Source organism: Psittacula echo, assembly GCF_963264785.1.
Source record: "Psittacula echo genome assembly, chromosome: Z".
NCBI lineage: Eukaryota > Metazoa > Chordata > Aves > Psittaciformes > Psittacidae > Psittacula > Psittacula echo.
The window spans coordinates 65,417,206-65,440,310 of NC_137742.1; positions in this window are offsets into that span (position 1 = coordinate 65,417,206).

The following is a 23,105-nucleotide window of genomic DNA, read 5'->3' on the forward strand; positions in this document are numbered from 1 at the left end:
ATATTTCCATTTCACTGATTTGATTACATAAGAAGGCAATCTTAGGTTCTTTTGAGAAAATCCAATTTATAAATAAGTTTTCATGCATACAGAATCACCTCTTTACTAACCTGAATGCCTTTTTAATTTTTTTACCCCATTCTTCTCTGTTAATTTTCACATTTACATAGCAGTTCTGAAAAACTATTATATCTGATTCTTTGTCTTTGGTTTGTGATATCTTGTTTTCATGAGGGAAAAATATATATGCAGCTTTTTATAAACAATAAATTGTTATTTTTCTTTTTTGTTTTCATCTATATAGCAAGATCATACTCATGAGAGCATGGTAAGTTACCCCAGCGTAGAAACTTAAAAACTTTCTTGATAACAAGAAATTGAAGTAATATTTGTGAGGAATAGGAGGTTTGGAGGATTTTTTTCATTTGGTTAATACAAACAATTTATTTATTTCATTTGTTTTAGTTAATATTGTCTAAACTCTGCTGCTGATAACACAAACGTGCCCCTCTTAGTTTTGGCTCACAACAGGAGGCCTAAGTGGCACAGCTTCACTGTCATTGAGCAGACAGCAGAGGACTTTCAGCTAGATTACAAAGAGCAGAAGCTCATGTATCAGATCTGCAGAATTTTGTATCTGTTCTTAATGACATATTTTATTGCTGTAATTCTGGAGGACAGAAACCTGGCTATCTGGATAAGTTGGAGAGAAGTAAAGCATATTTTTGAAAATTAAGAATTATGTTCATTTCTGACAGCTCCCTTGATGAAAAATTAGATGTTGCTTAGACCCAAGCAGATTGCTGAGCTCTTGAATCCTGACAGGTTTAATGAGACAGGGAGGTGAGTTTTGATCAAGAGGAAGATGTCCCTACCTAAAACTTTTCTTCAACCCCTCAGCTTTTTTTGCTGTGTGGGAGAGTCATTCTCTAAGGAATACTGTTTTACAAGCATTTAGTCAATGACTGATAAATTTCAAGCAGATGACTACGAGTCAATGACTATGAGCCAAACACATCTGGAAGAAGATGCTTCAGAAGTGTTCCAACTAGGTGCTGACACCTAGATATAAAAAATTTTGTCACTGACACTTTGTTGTTGCTCCCCAATAGCATGTTAATCTCTGTGCCAGAATAAGTCCACATGTTATAGTGTCTCAGTTTCACTGATAATGACATTGATCTGATGCTATGGGGTGATGGATCTGTGGCAGCTGTACTGTTCTCAAAATACATGTAGATACTTTTATTTGTAGAGAGCCTACAGAATTGTCTGTATTTCTTCCAAGATTATTTTCTCTCTGAAGCTTTAGAACCCCACTGTTGTATGCTGATTGTCACCCTTCAAATCTGCCTCTTTGGCTTTTCTCTTTCCATGTTGACTTGACCTGCTTTCTCCAATGTCCTCTTGCATTTCTTTCTCTCTTTTATTTATGAGATATTTTTGGAGTTTAAGCTATTGTCCAAAATATGCAGAACAAGTGCTTCTTGCTTATAATAGAAAATTTATTACATAGCCATTTGGGTTTTGTGAAGCTATTGCTCCAAACTATTAAAATTATTGAGGGATTTATTTCAAACAAAGTACACCAAATATAGGCAGTAAACTTTCTGGCACTGTGTAATCACAACAGGAACATCTACTCATTAAAGATGCATCTTTATTAATAAAATAACTGAGATTTTATTATGCAAATGCAGCCAAAAGGCATGGAACTATATTAACTTTATCATATATATAAATTTATTTTTCCATCAAAGCTGCTTCTTTCACAATGTCATCTCAGAATGTCTCAGAGTTGTCATCTCACAGAGGCTCATTTTCATTTCCCAGTATTAGTGATGTGCTTATGCATGGAAAGTACTCAGAGTGTTTTTGTCACTCATATTTATGTCTTTGGTTTTCTGGTTTTGAGTTTGGGAAAGTGGCTGTGGAAAAATGTCTACACATATTTGTTCCTCTTTCCCTCTTTCTTAAAAATGCTATGGAATAATTTTGCTTGTGCACACCTTTCAGAAACATTAGTAATTCCAGCTTTTTGTAGGAGTGGCACAAGAAACATTGGTCTGTTATGGTGATGGTGCATGGTCCACAAGACTACTAAAAGCGATTGTTAAAGTTGTTCAGCTACAATTTGAACTGGAAGATTTCCCCAGCCCTCTGTGTAAGACACTAATAGCACAGCAATCTGGGGATACTGGCCTTTCTTGGGCCCCTGAAGCAAACAAACACTCAGGATGCTCTGCAATTATTGTATCTCCTGTCTAAATTATTTATTGGAATTTTAAAATATCCCAATATCATGACTCAAATTTTAAATAAATTTAATCCTAGTATTTATGTTAAATGAATGTCAAAAATGGTCACATGTGAACTTTAGCACTGAAAAACTCCCTGAATTCCCCTTAATAAATTAAGGTGTCCCTAACAACTGCTTTAACAACACTTATCCATAAAAAAAAGAGAGGTAAGAAAAATGTAACAGTAATGAGATTTCTCATATAGGTTTTCTTTTTAAATAAAAAGATAAAGAATGTGTGAAAAGTTTACCAATTTCATCAGGAAACTGACCCATATTTCTTTCGATCCTCAAAATACAGCATCTTCCATATTTGCGGGTTTAAGCCTCAGAACCTGACATGGGTAAAATATGTGTCAAGAAAGTTTTACTAAGCTAAAAGCTAAGATGATATTCTGACTCTATATATGCTTAACTAGTGAGTAGACACTAGTAATTAGCTGCCCCAGACAGAGACTACCATTAACTCCACAGCTGGGATTTGCAACAAGCATATATAATCCACATGGGCTTGGTAGGTTGCCACCATGGAGAACACTTACCTCTTTTCATTGCTTTAACTAACATCTAACTGTAGATACATATGGACTGATGGCAGGGCAAGAAATAGTACAAACAAAAGCCCACATTTTAAATTTGGAATAATGTTAATCTATTGAAATTCTTAGAGTTAAGGACAACTGAAAAGTTTATTATTGTAATAATTTAATAATTATCAAAGGAAATACATATGTTATTTGTAGTTGTTTATTTAGATACATTTTCTAGTCTCTTAAATGATATTAGTTCGTATTCTTCCAATTCCAATAAATAATCTAAAATCATAGAATCATAGAATCATAGAATAGTTAGGGTTGGAAAGGACCTTAAGATCATCAAGTTCCAACCCCCCTGCCATGGGCAGGGACACCTCACACTAAACCATGCCACCCCCGGCTTTGTCCAACCTGGCCTTGAACACTGCCAGGGATGGAGCATTCACAACTTCCCTGGGCAACCCATTCCTGTGCCTCACCACCCTCACAGTAAAGAATTTCTTCCTTATATCCAGTCTAAACTTCCCCTGTTTAAGTTTGAACCCATTACCCCTTGTCCTGTCACTACAGTCCCTGATGAAGAGTCCATCCCCAGCATCCTTGTAGGCCCCCTTCAGATACTGGAAGGCTGCTATGAGGTCTCCACGCAGCCTTCTCTTCTCCAGGCTGAACAGCCCCAACTTTCTCAGCCTATCTTCATACGGGAGGTACTCCAGTCCCCTGATCATCCTCGTGGCCCTCCTCTGGACTTGTTCCAAAAGTTCCATGTCCTTTTTATGTTGAGGACACCAGAACTGCACACAATACTCCAAGTGAGGTCTCACGAGAGCAGAGTAGAGGGGCAGGATCACCTCCTTCGACCTGCTGATCATGCTCCTTTTGATGCAGCCCAGGATACAGTTGGCTTTCTGGGCTGCAAACACACACTGAAGCCAGCTCATGTTCATTTTCTCATCGACCAGCACCCCCAAGTCCTTCTCCACAGGGCTGCTCTGGATCTCTTCTCTGCTCAACCTGTAGCTGTGCCTGGGATTGCTCCTATCCCAGGTGTAGGACCTTGCACTTGTCATGGTTAAACTTCATCAGGTTGGCATCAGCCCAGCTTACAAGCGTGTCTGAATTTCAGTTCTAAGAGCATTTACTGGATGCTGTTACTAGAATGATCATGACAGCTACACCTAAGATAATATAGATTTATACCACTGAAGATGAAGATATACTCAGTGAAATGAAAAAAAAGAAAAAAAGAAAAGAAAAAGAAAAGAAAGATATTTTGTGCCAAGAACACTAACTGCTGAATCCTTTAATGTCTGTGAAGTCACCATGAGAACACTGGAAAATATGGAATTATTTTTGTAGAGGTTATAGTAGAAATTCATTCTTTTTAAACTTAAACAGGAAATGGGGAAACAGAGGCCAACATGGTTAGAAGATATGAAAAGTCAGTACAAGCAATAAGCAGAAGGCTATTAAGTAACACAAACATTCTGAAAAGGGGAAACATTAGGAGTCATAAAAAAGTTAGAAGATAGAAGACCAGAAGGAAGCAGTGGTGTAGAATTACAGAGGATATTTCAAACACTTATAAAGATTTCTTTCAGTAAAGAATATTTGCAGTGAGCAGAAGGAAAGTCAGGAAAGTGAAAAAAAAAATATTAGCAAAATATCTATGGAAAATTAAGCAGAAGAGACAAAGAAATGGTAGATATCTTAACATCAAGTTGCTTGGCAAACAAGAGGATAAAGCAATTAGATGTATTTAAAATCAGGATGTTTTATTAGTACAGTCAGTGAATTGGCTAATGGGGATGTCAAGGAAAACATTTTACATCAAAAGCTAAGCAATAGAATTTTTATTATTGTAAAAAGTTATTCTCAAACCTCTGAGATATTAGTGGACTTCTCTTTGGTCAGTGTTTGTGCTATCTGAAATGCTGTCTCTGCCTCTGATGATTGCACCTCTGAGAGGACTGTAGACAATCCCTGGCAAATCCTCTCACACTTGAAGAGCAGTAGGAACAAATCTTAGCACAGAGCAAGACATTTTGCTGACGTTGCAAAATCAGGGAATGAAAGTACATATTTCTGATTCCCATTTACTGGCAAATTATTTCTTAAATACTTACATATATATCAAGAGGCTTCCTAAACCAGAATATAACAAAAATCTCCTTTTTATCATATGATCTGGCAATACTGGACTAATTAAACATGCTGTGACATGAGTGAGGACTTCTGGCAAAGCTAAAGTAACTTGCAGTTTGTGCTGTGTGACTTCCTCTTCCCCTTTGGATTAAATAATCTGTAAAACAATGTGCTTAATTTAATTTTGTGCCTACAGAGTGTATTCCAGAAATGTTATACAATCAGCATTTGTTAAGCTTTCTTAGGGAGACTACTTCAATTCTGAATACCTTGTTATTCAGAAACCAGTGTGTGTTTTGCAGATTCAATCATCCCATGTATTCAGTTTCCAGGTTTTACCAGTATGACTCTCCCAGTGTATTCTGAACACTCTCCTAATGTGATCAAAATTATTGTTTACACCTAAGTTGTTTACTGTCAAATCCCAGAAAATGAAAGCTGATTTTCTTTCTTTGTTTAATGACTTCCATGACCACACGCATCTTTCAGACCACAGGCATCTGAGATGTATGATTTGTAGTCAACGGCTCAATGTCCAGCTGGAGACCAGTAATGAGTGGTGTCCCTCAGGGATCGGTGTTGAGACCAGTCTTGCTCAAAATCTTTGTCGGTAACATGGACAGTGGGATTGAGTGCGCCCTCAGCAAGTTCACTGATGAGACCAAGCTGTGTGATTCAGTTGATACGCTGGAGGGAAGGGATGACACTCAGAGGGACCTTGACACGCTTGTAAGGTGGGCTGATGCCAACCTGATGAAGTTTAACCATGACAAGTGCAAGGTCCTACACCTGGGTCGGAGCTATCCCAGGCACAGCTACAGGTTGGGCAGAGAAGAGATTCAGAGCAGCCCTGCAGAGAAGGACTTGGGGGTGCTGGTCGATAAGAAAATGAACATGAGCTGGCTTCAGTGTGCGCACGCAGCCCAGAAAGCCAACCGTATCCTGGGCTGCATCAAAAGGAGCATGATCAGCAGGTCAAAGGAGGTGATCCTGTCCCTCTACTCTGCTCTCGTGAGACCTCACTTGGAGTATTGTGTGCAGTTCTGGTGTCCTCAACATAAAAAGGACATGGAACTGTTGGAACAAGTCCAGAGGAGGGCCACGAGGATGATGAGGGGACTGGAGCACCTCCCGTATGAAGATAGGCTGAGAAAGTTGGAGCTGTTCAGCCTGGAGAAGAGAAGGCTGCGTGGAGACCTCATAGCAGCCTTCCAGTATCTGAAGGGGGCCTACAAGGATGCTGGGGATGGACTCTTCATCAGGGACTGTAGTGACAGGACAAGGAGTAATGGGTTTAAACAGGGGAAGTTTAGATTGGATATAAGGAAGAAATTCTTTACTGTGAGGGTGGTGAGGCACAGGAATGGGTTGCCCAGGGAGGTTGTGAATGCTCCATCCCTGGCAGTGTTCAAGGCCAGGTTGGACAAAGCCGGGGGTGGCATGGTTTAGTGTGAGGTGTCCCTGCCCATGGCAGGGGGGTTGGAACTTGATGATCTTAAGGTCCTTTCCAACCCTAACTATTCTATAATTCTAAATTATAATGGGCTGTGGAAAAATCAGTGAATTTTAGTCATTTTTATGGAAACCAAACAGGAGTATGATGTTTTCCATACTTTGAAAATGCCATTGCATCTGAGTTTTGGATTATGAAAGGATGAAGCTGGTTCTGTGTCATGTGTATTTCTAGGCAGAGCACTAAGCTTTTCAATGTCAACGTTTTCTTACTACGACTAAAACCAAACTTATTACTTCATATCTGCACATCTTTTTTCTGTTAGACCTACAAGAGAAAATATTTCTTTCTTTTTTCTTATAAACATCCTCCAGGAAGGCAAATAAAAGCCTTGATATGAAAGAATTGCAAGTCCTCAAAACTTACTTGGTTTTTTCCAAACAAATAGCCATATAGAGTGTCTTGTCTAAGCCTACTAAACTGTAAGATTACATTGTCCCCAGAAGAGACATTAATTCTGTCATATCCTTATTTAAAAACAAACAAACAAAAAAATCATATACTTTCATAGACGAAATCTCATTTTACTTAAAAGACTTCTTTTTTGAGTAACTATTAAATAACTACAACTTTTATATTTGACAATCTGTGATGAAATGAAAAAAAAATCTAGTCAATAAAGTAATCTGATTGATAAGGAATCTATAATGTCTTAAATCCCTCAAACACATCACTTTACATAGTGATCTTTTGATATGCAGAACAGAGAATTAGGCTTAATTTCCAGAAAAATCTTTCTTGCTTCTCACAGGGTGATTTGAAAAACTTTTGTACTTGGAGTAGAAGGCACAGATAACTCTCAAAATACTTCAGAACTTTTTTTTTTAATTTGTTTTATTCCTTTGATTTATCCCAAGGCTTGGACAAGGTTGGTTTATACGCTTTTTGAAAGCATAGCAATGAGTTTGTGTCCTGTCGTGAAAAAGGGCTTCATGTTCAGTGGAAGTCCTAGAAAGACAGCCTCCCAGGATGCAGCTGAACCTCACAGGGCAGGGACCAGCAGTGCAGGTCTGTGCCTTGGATCAGAACTGTGCATTGAACACTCCTTTTTCCCTTGCAGCTTGGAAACCACATTAATAACAAGCGGTGAGTGTAGTAGGTTATGATCACTCACATGATCTAACGCGCACAAATCTCTAAGTTTCTGTGTAGGGCTCACAGAACTGGAGGCTTACTCAAAATCTGATTTGAAATGACTGAAAAGAAAAATAAGCTTTCTGCTGCCAAGTCTGGTTCCAGATCAGTGGCCTGTACTATAACCTAGTGCATAGAAGGCGTCTGGAGTGTACACCTGTCGCATATTGACTTCTGCAATGTTAAACATGATGTGTGAAGGGATAGAGCTAAACTTCTTAGATTGCAACAGATTGGATGTCTGCTTGATATAGCAGTTGACAATAAAGTGGATTTCCTGTGACGTGGATTCCTATGATTTCTGCCAGGGATTAAATGAAACAAATTATTTCCATTGAGTATTAAGTGCTAAAGTAAGTAAACCACTGTAATTCCATTGGTAACTGATAATTAAAAGTACAGCTAGCTTTCTATTTTCTGATTTCCTGGCTTCTTGTGTTCAGATCTGTTGGACGGGGGATGAATACCCACTGTGCTTTTGTAAATACAGCATTTTTACAGAATTACTTAAATTAAGTCAAAACATATCCAGAATACTTTAGAAATAGTGATCTGAGCAATCTGCCTGTGCGCTGGATAATTTCTCTCTTGTGTCTTAGAGTGCAAGAACTTTGATAATGTCACCACATGTTTTCACCCGCAGGACATAGCACAGTGTGTTCCCAGTCCTGACTGTTGAACTGGAACTATTTGTCAGTAGCAGCTATTATGTCTGGTTTTGTTTTAATATCTTCATTGTCATGTGAAGAACAATCGCGTGTCTTACCTAAGGAAAACTATCACAATGCCATTCATCATCTCTTTATCACCATTCTCTCATGGATGAGTTGACTATCCCTAAGATCTTATGTTTTAGGGCAAGACAGGGGACTCATCTGCCCTGAATGGTCAATTGCTAACCATTTGATAGTGGCATCACATAATATTAGAAAAATATTCAGAACAAATTTTTTTTTCTCCAAATTGTGATCTTGTGTTGTTCCTGTAAAAAATATGGTTTTTATCTAAGCCAGCATCTTCCACCAGAAAAAAATCATGCACAGGAAATCTGATGTTTTCCGGAAGACAGTGCCAGACGCTTTCTCTAATAGAGCATTGCAGTTTGCCTAAAACCTTCATCAGCCTATTAGCTGGGACAACATCTTTCCCCTGTCACTGTTTGTTAGTTTTATCCAATCCATCCAAGATACATTTGTATGCTACATGGTGCTGCTTGCAATAACTGAAACTTGCATATAACTGAAATATATCATCAAAGTGGTGAAAACAGGTGCTGGATCTGATTCATAACCCTGATAAATCTTTCTTTTTTTTAAGCATTTCAGAGCTGTAATATTTTCTGTTTCCATAGAACTTTCCATGCTGTGGACTGCGAAGGCTAAAATTTCCCATCCAGGAAGGCAGAAAGCACAAGCTAAATGAAGAATCAAAGGTGAATTTTTCTTTAAAACAGTTTCCTTTTAGTTTTGAAAAGACCAGTTACTTCTTCATAAATATATATATATTTAAAAAAATAAAAATCACTGAATAATAGTTTAATTACTCTTTTTATAACTTCTGAATGTAAAGTTTCACTAGTCTTGGTGGCAGTGGTGTCTGGATCATTATGCATGCAAAGGTACAAGTTCCCGTAAAATACTGCCTGATTTGAAAAGTGTCTAGAGTGGAGGGTTTTGGGTTTTTTTATATTCTTACATAAGAAAACAAAATCTGGTTTACTTTTACATCTTTTTCCTGCTTTCTGTTAATATGTGGAAAGAATTCAATCATCTCTGGAAGCTTAGAAAAATTTTGAATTTCACTCTGCTCCAAACATATTTATCTCTCTCCAGAAGACTTTATTCTCAGTAGCTATAGCTGTCTGTCTGAAATATCTTTCTTCTAGATCTACCCTCTAAATTCTTTATTTTTTTTTTTTTTAATTCTCTCTGGAAACAAAATAGTTAACAAAAACTATACACAAGCAACAAGCAGTCTACTATCACGTCTACTATAACGCCTTCATTCCTCTGCAGAATACTTATTTGACCTAAGATTAATTTGATGCCTTTTCTATTCTTTTACTATGATGCTAAGTTATTTTTTAGCTCACCACAGATGATCATAATGAATTGAGCATGTTCTCTTTCCATGCCCAACCAGAAGTGACTTGTAGCTTATCATCCACTTCAGAAACAGGTGCCCAAGTTCTCTCTTAGAGGAGCTGAGCTTCCTAGCTAAAAGCCAATGGTATATTCTACAACAAGAGAAAAATTAAAAACAATATAAATAAATAGAATTCAGAACCCATAGTGAAAAGTTATAAAAATCCAGACCCATGGCCTATCTGCAATTTCAGCACTTAGATGATACTTTTCTTCTTGCTAAAAAAACCCACCCCAAACACTGTAAACAAAAGTTCCCCACTGAAATTTTCCATTTTAAATTACTATTATTCTTCATTAAGTTCAATTTCCTAGTATATTTCAATGCATATTTCAACAAGTCTAATAGTATGTCATAATAAAAGAAAAGGATACCTGAATAATAGGTCAATATGTTACTTACTGCTAACTTCAAAATATTCTTTTATAATTGAGGTGGGTAGAATCTATCCACAGCTTTAAGCATTTCCACGTGACATCTCTGTCAAAATTAGAAACGTTTCTGTATATGGATGTTAGTTTATTATTCAGCTAGGCAGACATCTGGAGTGTCAGTATCATATCATGTTTCTACATCTTTTCACCTGAACCTCAAGGACAGCATACTACACAAGCAAAAAGGACCAACATCCTTCAGATCAGTGAAGCCTCCTCTCTAGTTAACAGACCTGCATTGCTGAAACTTACCTAGCTCATGGGCAAAAAAAGCATGCTAATACACTGTCTCTTAGGCCAGCATCAAGTAAAAAGTATCAGACTTGGAAAGATTAATTTTTTTTCCCAGCCTAGTCAATATATGCATATGATTCTGGAGCAATAGAATAGCCAGTTTATTAGCTAACTGTACAAACAGCCCTCATTACTGCAATTATTCACTAATCAATAAAGTAATGATTACTACTTTCCGAGTCATCATTAGTGTCCTGCCAAAGATTCACAAGCTTGAAATGCACATTAAGCTGAGTATAAATACTTCCTCAGAAAAGTTCACCTTTATAACCAACCCCATTGTTTGGAACACTTGCAGCAAAAGGGGTAGATATGTTAAGAAAAATAATGATGGAAGACATTATTTTACAATTTTATTGTTTTAAATTGTTATTGTTTCACAATTGTTATACAACTTGCTAATACATAATAAAATTATTTTTTCTATAAATTCACTACTTCTGAGGCTCAAGAATAAATGACCACTGATTTCCACCTGACATCATCACTTCCATAACAGACTGCTGATGTTTGACTTTTTCATACCCAGCAATTGAACAAGAGTTGTATATTTCTGTTCCAAAGCAGAAATGGAGAAACAAATACTTTGTTTGGAGTCACACAGATTCCTTCAAGACAAAAAATCGGCATGCTCTTGAATGCACAGCTGCTTTTGAGAATGTGAGAACTAAAACTTCATCCTGAAAGTTGTTGGTTGTGGGTGGTTTGTTATTGTTTTGTTGGGTTTATTTGGTTTTTTTTTTTTTTTTGTATGTTGTGATTATTTTTCTCCTGAGCCTCTTCCGTTTAGATTAGGTTTAATCTTGCCAGCACTTTCCATTGCTTAAATTCTAATATAACTCCTTCTCTTTCCAGAGGCTATAAGATTCAGAGTAACCTTCTAGGTTCAGAAAGATATTTTTAATGGAATTTAGACTAAAGAGGAGAAGAAAGAATGGAACAGTTCAACAGCTTTTTCTCAGCACAGAAGTGTTTAATTCTAAAGATTTTGCTGATGGGAAAAAAGCCATACTATAGACTCGATAAATGTAATTTTTGTTTGAGCAAAGACATATGTAACTACGACAGAGACAAGAGCTCTCTACTTCACTCCATCTGTGATTCAAACTCACTGCTGATTCTGAGGACAATACAATTTTTTTGTGCAATTTATTCAGTCAGTGTCTCAGGCAGACAGGATCACAAAATTTCAGTTTCTCATAAAAAAAGAAGAGAGAGAGACTGTTGCTGATATTGACTTCCTTTTCCAAATCTATTTGTTTCAAGTGTTTGTATTTTACTAATGACTGTTACCTGTGGTGCCAGATTGTTGACTTTCATATATTATTTTGTATTCTTACACTCATAGAAAAATAAAATCAGAATATGGATTCCAGTAAATACTTGTATGACACAGAAAACCTGCAAAACCTAAATTTAAGGGGCAAAATTCAGCCATATGAAGTCCCAAAGTATTAAATTCCCTACTATGGAGGCATAAGGGAAGCAACTTGTATTTTAAAGGCAATTTTTTGTCAATTTCTAGCCTATCCCAAGAAACCTTTCACTCCTTTTTTTTTTTTTTTTTTTTTTCATTTACAGGGGAAGTAAGTAAAAGTGTGTCTGGTATGGTAGGGAAACATGGAGAATTTTATTCAAAGTGATAAGCAAGTCTTTGCTTTCTCCCAGCTCTAAATCTGCCTACCTGACTAATTGGTGTGACACTGAAGACATCTTAAAACAAACAGATTGTGAACCTACTTCAAAGATACTAAAATTGGAGAGGAAAGGAGGGCAGAACCTGCTTTTGATTTCTGGCGATAAAGGGAGTTAAAGAAAACAACAAAGACATTCATAGCTTTGAATTCTCTTGAGTTGCAGGACATTTCTTTATAATGAAACTTCTATACTGAAATGGGAGATATTCCTATTCTTCATTCTCTCTCTTCTACTGAGATTCTAAAAGATATTTACATCTCTAACTTTCATCTCTTGCAATGTTAATTGATTTTCTCAATGTATACGACTACTTCTTGAGACATCAATTTGTTTTTTAAATATTTAGGTATCTTTTAAAACTGCCCCAGTAATACATGTTATTGTATATTCCTTAAGGTTCAAGATGCTTTGGATACATCCCTTATTTGGTTGCCTGTTCATTTGTGTGATTAAATCATGCTCATCGTATTTGATTTCTAAGGAACAAAAAGGACTGTGAAAACAACCACAAAAATTTTGTATGTGATGGCAGTGATGTGACAGTGTGTTTGAAGGGATCAGTCTTGAAAGAATACAGTAATAATGGTCTGGGATGGTGGGAGTTGTGACTTCTGAAAAATTATCTAGTGGAAGTTATCCCCTCATTCTGTGTAAGAGCAAGGAAAATATATTTTTTTTCTTGTCCATAAGTTGAGTCATATAAAATTAATATTCTGGAGTTACTTTAAAAGAGCAGAGTGAGCTATAATGGAAGGTGTAAGTCTGAATCTGTCTGAAGCAGCAAGGCTCTGTGCTGTGGCTACATCAATGCTGATATTACGGAGAGCTACCTGAAACAGGAACATATGAGAAGAAGCATTTGAATAAAGATTAATGAGCTTCTGGGGAAAGTAAAGTATGTCTGGCATATTCTTCGCTAGGGTGAGCTGCTAGCTAATAACGAACCTGAGTGAAGGGAGGATGTGGGTCAGAGACTGGATTCAAACACGGCTGAAAAGAGAAATCTGCTCTGGGGACACCAGCGGAAGTCACAGTAAATGACTTTGATTTTAATTCCAGAAACTTTTTCTTAGCGTGGTTGTTATGCCATGATGTTTCCACCAATCTTCCTTCCATAATGAGTTAGAAGGACTTGGGAGGAGCACTGTTGGTAACTAAAGATTGAAGTTGAAAATCCTGTGGAGGAAAAGCCAAGGCAGTTGGCTGTGTGTTTTCCTTTTGTTCTGTGTGGTGCCATGGAGGTATGTAACATAGTTTAAACGAGATTTAGTAATTACAATTTACTGAAGAAATTAAATACATGCTGAAAATAAATTTGCAATTCTCCCCTTAAGAAAACACATATGTGTGCTCACACACAGGGATGTGTGACTGGAGTTGAGTTGTCTGGGATTTTTTTCCAAAACTGTTAAACTCTTCAGGAATTTTAGAACACTTGATCTCTTCCTTCCACTCCCAGTCCTTTCACTCCCTCTGATTTTTGTGGTCACAACAATGCCACTATACTAGTTTCAAGTAACTATGACAAACAGTTCCAATTAAGACATTTAAAACAACAGTTTTATTGCAAACATATGTGAAACCAAATGTGTTATTAAATTAATATTCCACTGCTCTTTTGTGCAAATTAGTTGGCTTCAGTCATTGCAAGTGTGACTTAGGAAAGCTGGAGTTGCTGGAACTCACTGTTTTGTGACAAGAGGATGCAATCCTTGTTTATTGAAGTACATGTGCTGGTAATATGTGTTTACAAGGAATATGTTCAGTTTGTTGAAGCTTAATTCAACTAGCATAACTATTTTACATAATACTGGTTAAAATATTTTAACCTAAGGAAGTGGATAACCTTTGTCTTTCAAATGTAAAATACCTTGTCTTGTTAATTCAAGAATTAAAAAGCTTATTCAATTGGCATTTATGGCATGACACAGCTGTTTAAGTATTGTTGTAAAGATCAACTAATGTTTTCAGTATTATTTTTTTTAACATGTTTTAAATTTAACTGTTTAAATTTGAGATAATCTGTTTAAATCTGCTTAGTAAATATTTCATTTTTGTAAGTACACTTTTTGGTGATACAGCTGTCTGAAATCAAGACTCTCGACCTAAAAAGAAAGGTTTTATCTAAAACAAAAAACTTGTTTAAATATGAAATAGCAGCTCAGGTGTAGGTCTGCAAATTTGGCTTGGCAATTTAACCTCAGCATGGCAAAAATTAACAGAAGTCTCCTAACGGCTGTAGAAATCACTGGCTTGGATTTAGTGTTCAAACTCCCTATTCAATATTTAGTGACAACTAAGCATTTTAGAGGCTGGTCCTCAAAAGCTCATTTGCTAAACTGGGAGGTATTTTTCATCTTAATCTCTATTTCTCTCTATAAATTCAGTGATTTGCTCCAGGCAACATTTCTCTCAAATAGGAATCTGGAAGAAAGTCATACATGCAAGATATTTGTCCCACTTTCATTCACCCAGAGATATGAGAAACCTCTTTCATTAAAACTGTCTCTCTGCCTGAAGAAACTTAAACTCAATCTGTCCTTCTGGGGTAGGTGCTAGAAGCCAGGCCTTTCAATTTCTTGAGTGAATGATCCTTGTGCTGGGTTTTGAAAGAGTTTACAGCAGTTTTGTTCTCAAATCCCTAGCTGAAATGAGTCTAATTTTGTATGGTATAAACAGGCAGGGTTCCTTCTCTAAAATCAATACAATAATGAATGAAGGATATGAATGGCAGGCAAGAGGGAGCAATCTTATTTGCTATATATTCCTATTTTAAAGTGATCCATGGCCCTAACGCTTTCAGCTCAAGAAATGGCAGTAATTGCTTTCCCAAAGCAACTCTATCAGAGCTCATAGTAGAGTTTTTTTCTCTCCCATCTTCAGCACTCACATCAGAGTCTGTGGCATTCTCTTCTGCTTCAAGCCCCAAAGTGCCAAGCTACACCAACAGATGTCCATCGGAGGCCCCTAGGGCTTCCTTGCAACCTTCCAGCTGTTCCTTGCAGAAACACAGAATGAGGTACAAGTCTTCAGATCATCTCATCTGAAGATTTATTTAACTAAGTTTTCTTCACTTTTATGTCTTTAAATCTTGGGTATGGCTTAAATATACTTGCTTAAACCATTTGTGTGTAACTTAGTGGCTACAGCAACTAAGTGTGTAAAAGACAAGACCTGTGTTCAAGTCCTGATTAGTTAAGAATAATATTTCTAAGATTAGAAAGGAGTGGTGGAGGCTTCTTTGAAAATAAATGCTTTTATCATCATATACCTGTGGATTCTTAGTCCTGGATATTCTTTCTAGATAACAAATACAATTATTCTAAGTGTTCAAGCAATTTGAACAGAAAAGATGAAAAGCACAGTATGATTTCCACAGTTTCAAAGATCAGTGCTGTGCTATGTCCACCTGCACAATGGTATACAGAATTTAATTGCCATCCCTGTGTGAACAGGAACAAACTGCAGTTGGCAGAACTCCTTTGGCAGCAACTCACCTCCAGCTGCTCTCTCTCTTGGAGACTATGGGTCTATCCCTCCACTCATCAACACAGCTCATGTCTATTGACTGTTGTACCTTGCCAGAGCATTGTTGGGCTTGCCCAAAATGCCAACTAAATTAGGTGCCACAAAACTGCAAGGGAGACATGATTAGTTTATACTTGCTATTAATACTTTCCTGTAAGAGAGTAGTAGTATGTGAACATCCACACCAGATAGCAGGTACAATCTGACACTATTGCAATCATTATAGCACACAACAATAATTATTGTAGGAAAGGATTCATGAAACCTAATACAAGATGGCAGATGAGAATGAGCTACCAGAAGCAGAACATTTTCTCTGATTTGCAGTCTGTCTACAGCTCATATATATGAAAGGAAGAGGAAGAGATCAAGAAGAGGCAGCCCCAGTTTTCCTATGTATAACACGCAGTTACTGAAGATCTTTGCCATGTGCAAAGATGTACAAAAAGGAAGTAAATACTTGCATCAAGTTGACTGAGAAGCATTGAATATATTGTATGTGCAGTGCATCACTGATTCCTCATGTGCAGTACACTTGAGCTGTATTCTCACAGCATATGGTTTATTGTTAGCCTGGCCCACAAATTTAGTCATGAGAGGTTCTGTGGCTTGAAATGGAAGCAAGCTTGAGGACCATTGCCACTGACCTCCTTGAGAAACGAATTCTCCACAAAGGTGCAGATCTAAGTCTCTTCAGCCTTCATTATCATATCAGAAATTTAAAGGTATGTCTAACAGTGAAGGGTCTAATTAATTTTAACATCAGGAAGTCAGACAAATGTGCAAACCCAGATGTTTTCTGAAGGTCTTTTCATAATCTAGTCCAGTAGACCTGAAACTTGATCTGTGTATGACAGCCAACAGTTATATATTTTAATATATTCAGGAGTTTCAATTTTATGGACTTTAAGGCAACTTTGCTCCATCAAGACAGATTCCAAAGACATCCATGATCTCTTCTCATCTGAGTACATTTTGGTATAGGTAGTGAGCAGAGCACAAGTCAGAAAACTGTTCTGGTTGCAAGTCAGAAAATTATTCTGGTTGCTTGTCCTCAAGCTTCTATTTTTGTGACAGAATAGACCTATCCAATGATGCTGCTAAACATACGTCTAACTCCTAAGAAAAATGAGAATAAACAAAGTCTGAGCATTCTGAGATCAGCTCCAATGTGTATGACCTGTGGAAGGGAACCTAGAAGTCATTGTAAGTTGCAAGAGGTCTCTTATGGGTTTCATAGAGAACCATGCTTCCAGAAGAACAGCTTAGGGCTAACCAAAAGGAAATACCAAGGACAGGGCTGTATCCCTATGTATTCTCCTATGAAAATAACTAACAGGAGCTCCCATCTGCTACAGAACTACTTCAAGACAAATGCAGGACTATTAGGATTTAAAACATTGCTAGACATAGTGAGGTGTTGCATGTTTTGGCTATGACTGATCAGAGAATTCACTCAAGATGCTGAAGACCATAAAATCTTCCTACCTAAATTCAGATATACACCTTTTGCCTCATACGGAAATGTCCTAAGGAATCAGAGGAGGAAGGTGTGGCATTGAGCAGGAAAAAAATACAAGACTCTTAAAGTCACAAGGAGGAGACAGTAGTGTGATTTTATAGCCTGAAGAGTAGGACAATGACCTGCTCCTCATGTCAAAACACTGTTCTGTACGTTATTCAATGTTTGGTGACATACATTCATAGATTGTCATTAATTTTGATTTAAAGTATATGCACTTATTATACACAAATAAAGCTGTTAAAGATTATAGCTTAGCCATTGTGGTTATATGAAATCCATTTTTAGTGTAATTTAAAATTTATTCCTGTAATCAATCTTAATTTTTTTTCTTGATGTGTTACCTTGTATCAACTTGCAATAATATAGAAAAAGTCTCAGAAAGAAAAAAAAGTATTACAAGTATGGACATACACAACCTCATTTTATCATTCTCTTTGAGGACTAAAAATTCCATCTGAATGAGAATCAAGTCAAAAGGAACAAAACCAGACAAATAAAATAATTTTGGGAGACAGTAGTACTATCATAACAGCTAAAAAAAAAAAAAAAAAAAAAAAAAGGAGTGACTGTGCCTGATGCAAGAAAATTTTACTGAGCAAACCTTTTCAGGTCTTGACTGTGGCAGAAGTATGTTACATGCCAGTTGGAATAAAACATGAGTATTTTGGACATATTCCAAGGAATTACATGCCAGGATATTGAAAGTTCCAAGTATCCCATCTTGCCACACAACTGAGCCAACATTTTCCCCTCAAGTCACCGTTTTGTATGTAGGAGAAGCAGAAGTGTAAGAACGGAATAGAGTCTGGTCTTAGCCAAAAGTGAATGAGTGATGTCTATTTATTTATGTCCTCATATGTTTCCTATCACTTAGTATTAAAAGTGTCAACCAAATATTTAAGAATACTGACTGGGTTGACAGAATGTCTTCTCACTTTAGAGACTATTACTTTCAACTTTCAAACCTATTCAGAGTATGGCAATAATATTTGAAATGTTTAACAAATCATAAAAATATAGACTGCTTACAGTTCCATTTCTTATTTTAAAGTTTTAAGAATAAAACAATTTTTAAAAGATGATTCCAGACCATCATGAGACATGTTAGCTTTACCCTACTGATAATGAATTGTTGCAAAACCAATTCTGAGCTTTTGCATAGCTTGCAAATTTTAAGTCCAACATTTCAGAAATTTTAACCACTGAAGCTAAGGGAAAAGAGATTAACAAAAATGTAAGGATTTCCTTTCACTTATTTGCACACTCAGATCTTCTGTCAGGTGCCACCCAAATATGAGTCTGTTGGCTCTCAAAGATCTGTACTTGCAAAACCTAGGAATTTAATATCTGTTACTAAGGATGCTCAGAAGCCTTTAAGTACACCATATCTGTATGTAACAACAGAAGACTGTCTCTTCTCTACTGGCCTACGACAGCCTAAGGCCTCAGTGAATGCTGACGTTGATCATAGATCATAGAATGGATTGGGTTGAAAAGGACCTTAAGATCATCTATTTCCAACCCTCCTGCCATGGGCAGGGACACCACACATTAAACCATGTCACCCAAGATACCATCCAAACTGGCCTTGAACACTGCCAGTGATGGAGCATTCACAACTTCCTTGAGCAACCCATTCCAGCGCTTCACCACCCTCACAGTGACGAACTTTGTTATATCTAACCTAAACTTCTTTGTCTGTCTCAGTGAATTCAGTACACACAGGCTTCTGTGTGACAAGGTCCATTCATAAGTCCATAGGGCCATTTTCAACAGGTTGGGGGACTAATGGGTTTTTGGGCTTTCCTGAAGCTTTAGAAATATCAGTTTCCAATTCATAAACATCCGTTAAACACGCATTCAGGTCTTGTGTGAGTTTGATCCTACAAAGCAGAACTTCTTGCTATGAGTGCAAAATCTGGGCTCTAATCTCTGTAATTGCCACAGGACAAGCGAGTAGCCCAATGGTTAAAACACAGTTATGAGAGTAAATATTTTAACAAGTACTAAGTAAAAGCAACAATAAGAACTTACAATCCTGACTCCTGTGGGTTATCATTTGTATTTTTGTAAGATAAAAAGTAAACAGATACTGAGCTACCAAGCCTTCTGATGTCTGATTTGGCAGTGCTGCAACAAAACAAAACTGTGTGACCTTACTCCAAATGCTGCATAAGAGAGGCATGGCAGATAATTTTGTACAGAACCTTTTTATACTACGATTTGAGATTCTTGCCTTTGTATCTGCATGCGTGTGAAGTCCTGTCAATGGCAGTGCCAAATCAAAGAGATGATTTTTTTTATATTTACCTCTGATTATTGTTCAGCTTATATTCATCTTTTACCTCTCAGCTTGGTGAGTGCAAAATCAAAATCTGTGACATGCAAAAAACTTTTCAGCTATAATAGACTGCTGCACTACAACAACAGACCTTCAGTAACTGAAAAGTCTACCAACTTCAAAAGGCATCACATAAAAGCCAAGGTTTGATAAAAATTTCAACACTTCAGAATAAATGATCATTGGAGAGGATCCTGGAAATGGAGATGCATTTTTACCCACTTCTTCAATAAACATTCACAATAATTACATCTTTCCTGTTGCAGAAAATAGAAGTAAATGTCAAAAATCTTAAACAAAGCAAAAGTTACAAGTTTCTGTCTCTCACTCTACTGATTGAAACTACATAGACAACTCACAAATTAACTCTGTTATGTGACCTGCACAACAGCAGAAGGACTTCTGTTTTGACTTAGGGGTGCTCTATGAGAACAAAGCAGTATGTAAGCATTCTCCTTCTGCAAATCTGGAGAAAGGAGGCCTCATCATGGACCTTGACACCTTAGGTCACCCTTTGTCTCCTATACAAACAGAGCTGAGCATATAAACCCCGTCTTTTTAAAGAAATCCCTCCCTTGTACTTAGATTACTTGTTTTTTACAGTAGCAAATTATTAAGAAAAAAAAAACACTAAATGTTTGGATCCCTGTTGTGGTTCAAGCCCAGATGGCAAATAAGTGTCATGCAGCCACTCATTCACCCTCCAGTGGAATGGTGAGGAGAACTAGAAAATATGTAAAAAATCCATGTGTTGAGATAAGAACAGTTTAAAAATTGAAATAAAAGTAAAATATAATTACTCAATGTTAATAATACTAAAATTATAGGAAATAGAGAGGAAGGAATAAAGCCCATCCCCTGAGAAAAAAATAAGTGATACACAATACAAATGCTCATCACCCACTGACTGACGCTCAGCTCATCCCCAAGCAGCAATCGGTCCCCTCTGGCCAGCTTTCCTCGGCTTATATACTGGGAATGATGTGCTGTGGTATGGAATACCCCTTTAGCTAGTTTGGGTCAGGTGTCCTGTCTCTGCTCTCTCCCAGCTTCTTGTGCCCCTCCTCAGTGGCAGAACATGATGGATTGAAAAAGATGGATTGAACAGCACTACTGGGCAACAACTAAAACATCGGTATGTTACCAGCCTTATTCTCAGAGTAAAGCCAAAACACAGAACTGCACCAGCTACTAGGAAGAAAATTAACTCTATCCCAGCCAAAACCAAGACAATCCAAAAATCACAAATGCAAATAATTACTCCGGGAATTTCTGTAAAACTTGGATTTACATGTGAATTTAAGAGAAAGCATAATCACACGGAAATCTAGGAATGGGATTATAGATTCCAGCATCTGTCAAAGCAAGAAAACAACTCCCTTGAATTCCACAGAAAAAGAAGAGATGGTTTCAGTTAGTGGGCTAAGGCAGGCCAAAGTAGCTGTAAACTGGCTAAACTGTTGGCTTGATTATCCATTTTAGCAGATTACACAGGTTTAGGATTGTAATTTACTTCTGTGTCTCCAGTTTAAGCAATTGCCAAAGCAGAAGGTTAGTGTTGTAAAATATTTATGGAATCTTTGATCAATACTTCCCTCCAAATGATTTGCAAAATTGAGCAGAGTTTTAAGATGTTTCTAGAATCCTGTGTAGTTCTTCCTTTGTTGTTTGTTTGTTTGTTTTACTGATTTTTTTTATTCAAATATTGACAAGATTGTTAAAGTCAAAAATTTACAAGGCTGAATTATACTAAATGGGGTTTATTGTATTTGTTAGGTACACTACTGATGCATTATTTTTCAAGTGAAGAAAAAATAATGGAAATTATCACAGAGACACAAATGAACGTCTTTATATTAAGCCTTCTGATCTTTTCCAATTTATCTCTAGATGAAATCTGAGTTTGTGTAAGAAACTTCAAAATAGTGTTAATGACACAAATAAGGTATCTTCAAACATTAAGTGCCTGAGCAGCAGCAAAAAACAAAAATTCAGATTGTTCTCCCTTTACTAATCTCTGGATACCAGAGTAGCCTAGGTGTGCTGTTCCTATATAAAATAATGCATATTTTAAAGCAAGGGACAAACCCCACGATATTCCCCACCTCTCAGGCAGTAAATGGTATGCAGGAATTTCTTTTCATTCACTAATGTTTTTAAAGTTCTTTTCAGAGTAGAGTAATTCTATGTAAGAGCTAAAGCAAGAATATTCAATGCTAATAAAAACCAGCATTTTCAATGCTAAAAAAAAAAAAAAAATCATAGGGGATTTTATGGCAATTTACTAAATATGGTACTTGACTCCTGTACCAAAAGTAATTTAGGTATAGTTATTGGCTGGATAGAAGTATTCAGCAATATGATTTTAGAGGGACTGAGTTGAAACCTCAGGAACAGAAGTATATGTGCACTGGGTAAGACATAAGGTCCTTTTATCCCAGTAATCTGATACTGAATTACCATAGAACCAAATGACAGTAGCATTAAAAAAAAAAGCCCATCCTCAGAAACTAAAATACAGAATCTTCCTGTGATCTGGCTTTTTTAGAGAGAAGTTATAACTTTCTGCTAAATGATAACATTGGACATACTGAAGAGGGGTCACAAAACAGTTTTACAGAGGTTTAGACCAAACTGTCTCACTTTTAAAGGAGTTTTGTAGACTGTGGGTTAGGCCTTCAGGTAGTATTAGTCAAGCACATTAGTTAACTAAATTTAATTATACAGGCTTTTCTGAAGGCAGAACTGGCCTGGTTTTCTCTCTACATGTTACCTGCTGAGTGTTTAATGGTTCAGCTTGTCAAACAACCAGCCTGGATTTGAATGGAAAAATTCAGTCTCATTTGGATTCACGTCCTAAGCTTTTGCAACATTATAACCTGATAAAAACCCCCAACCAAACATACAAAAAAACACAACAAAACCATAGAAAAGAGTAAGGCAGAACTGCCTTTTTCTTAGTGTTACTAATTTTTCCTGATGCTTGCTAAAAAGATCAGAAACTATTCCCCTGTTTTGAAAGAAAATAGATATTCAAGATTGTGAAAATGTGAAAGCTTTATCACTGTGTTAGTTTTGTACCTTTTTGCTGGGATAGCAATCCAAACTGCACAGGCTCTACAGCTCCTTTTTCTGAACCAGTAGCTAAAAATTGACAGGCCATAACTACTGAGGAAGCAAATGGCACACACTTGATTCTGAAGATTTCTGCTAGTAATAGTTCTTACCTCGGAGAAGGGGAGTTGTGAGTTTTCCCAGCACAGCTGCAGAGAATTGCAAATTCTCTGAAACAAATTTGAAGCTGGTGCAAGCAGAACAGACACTCTGTTTGAATGACTGGTGGAAAAGACATTTGGATATCCCCTGAAAGTGTTACTTCTTTGAAAATACCTAGAATGCTCACTCAAAGCAGCGTTAGGTAAATGTATGTATTGGTGCGTGTCATTGTGGAACTGACATTTTAAAGACAGGTCATAAGTTCTGAGAGACTGCTAGAAATCATGTAACTGATCC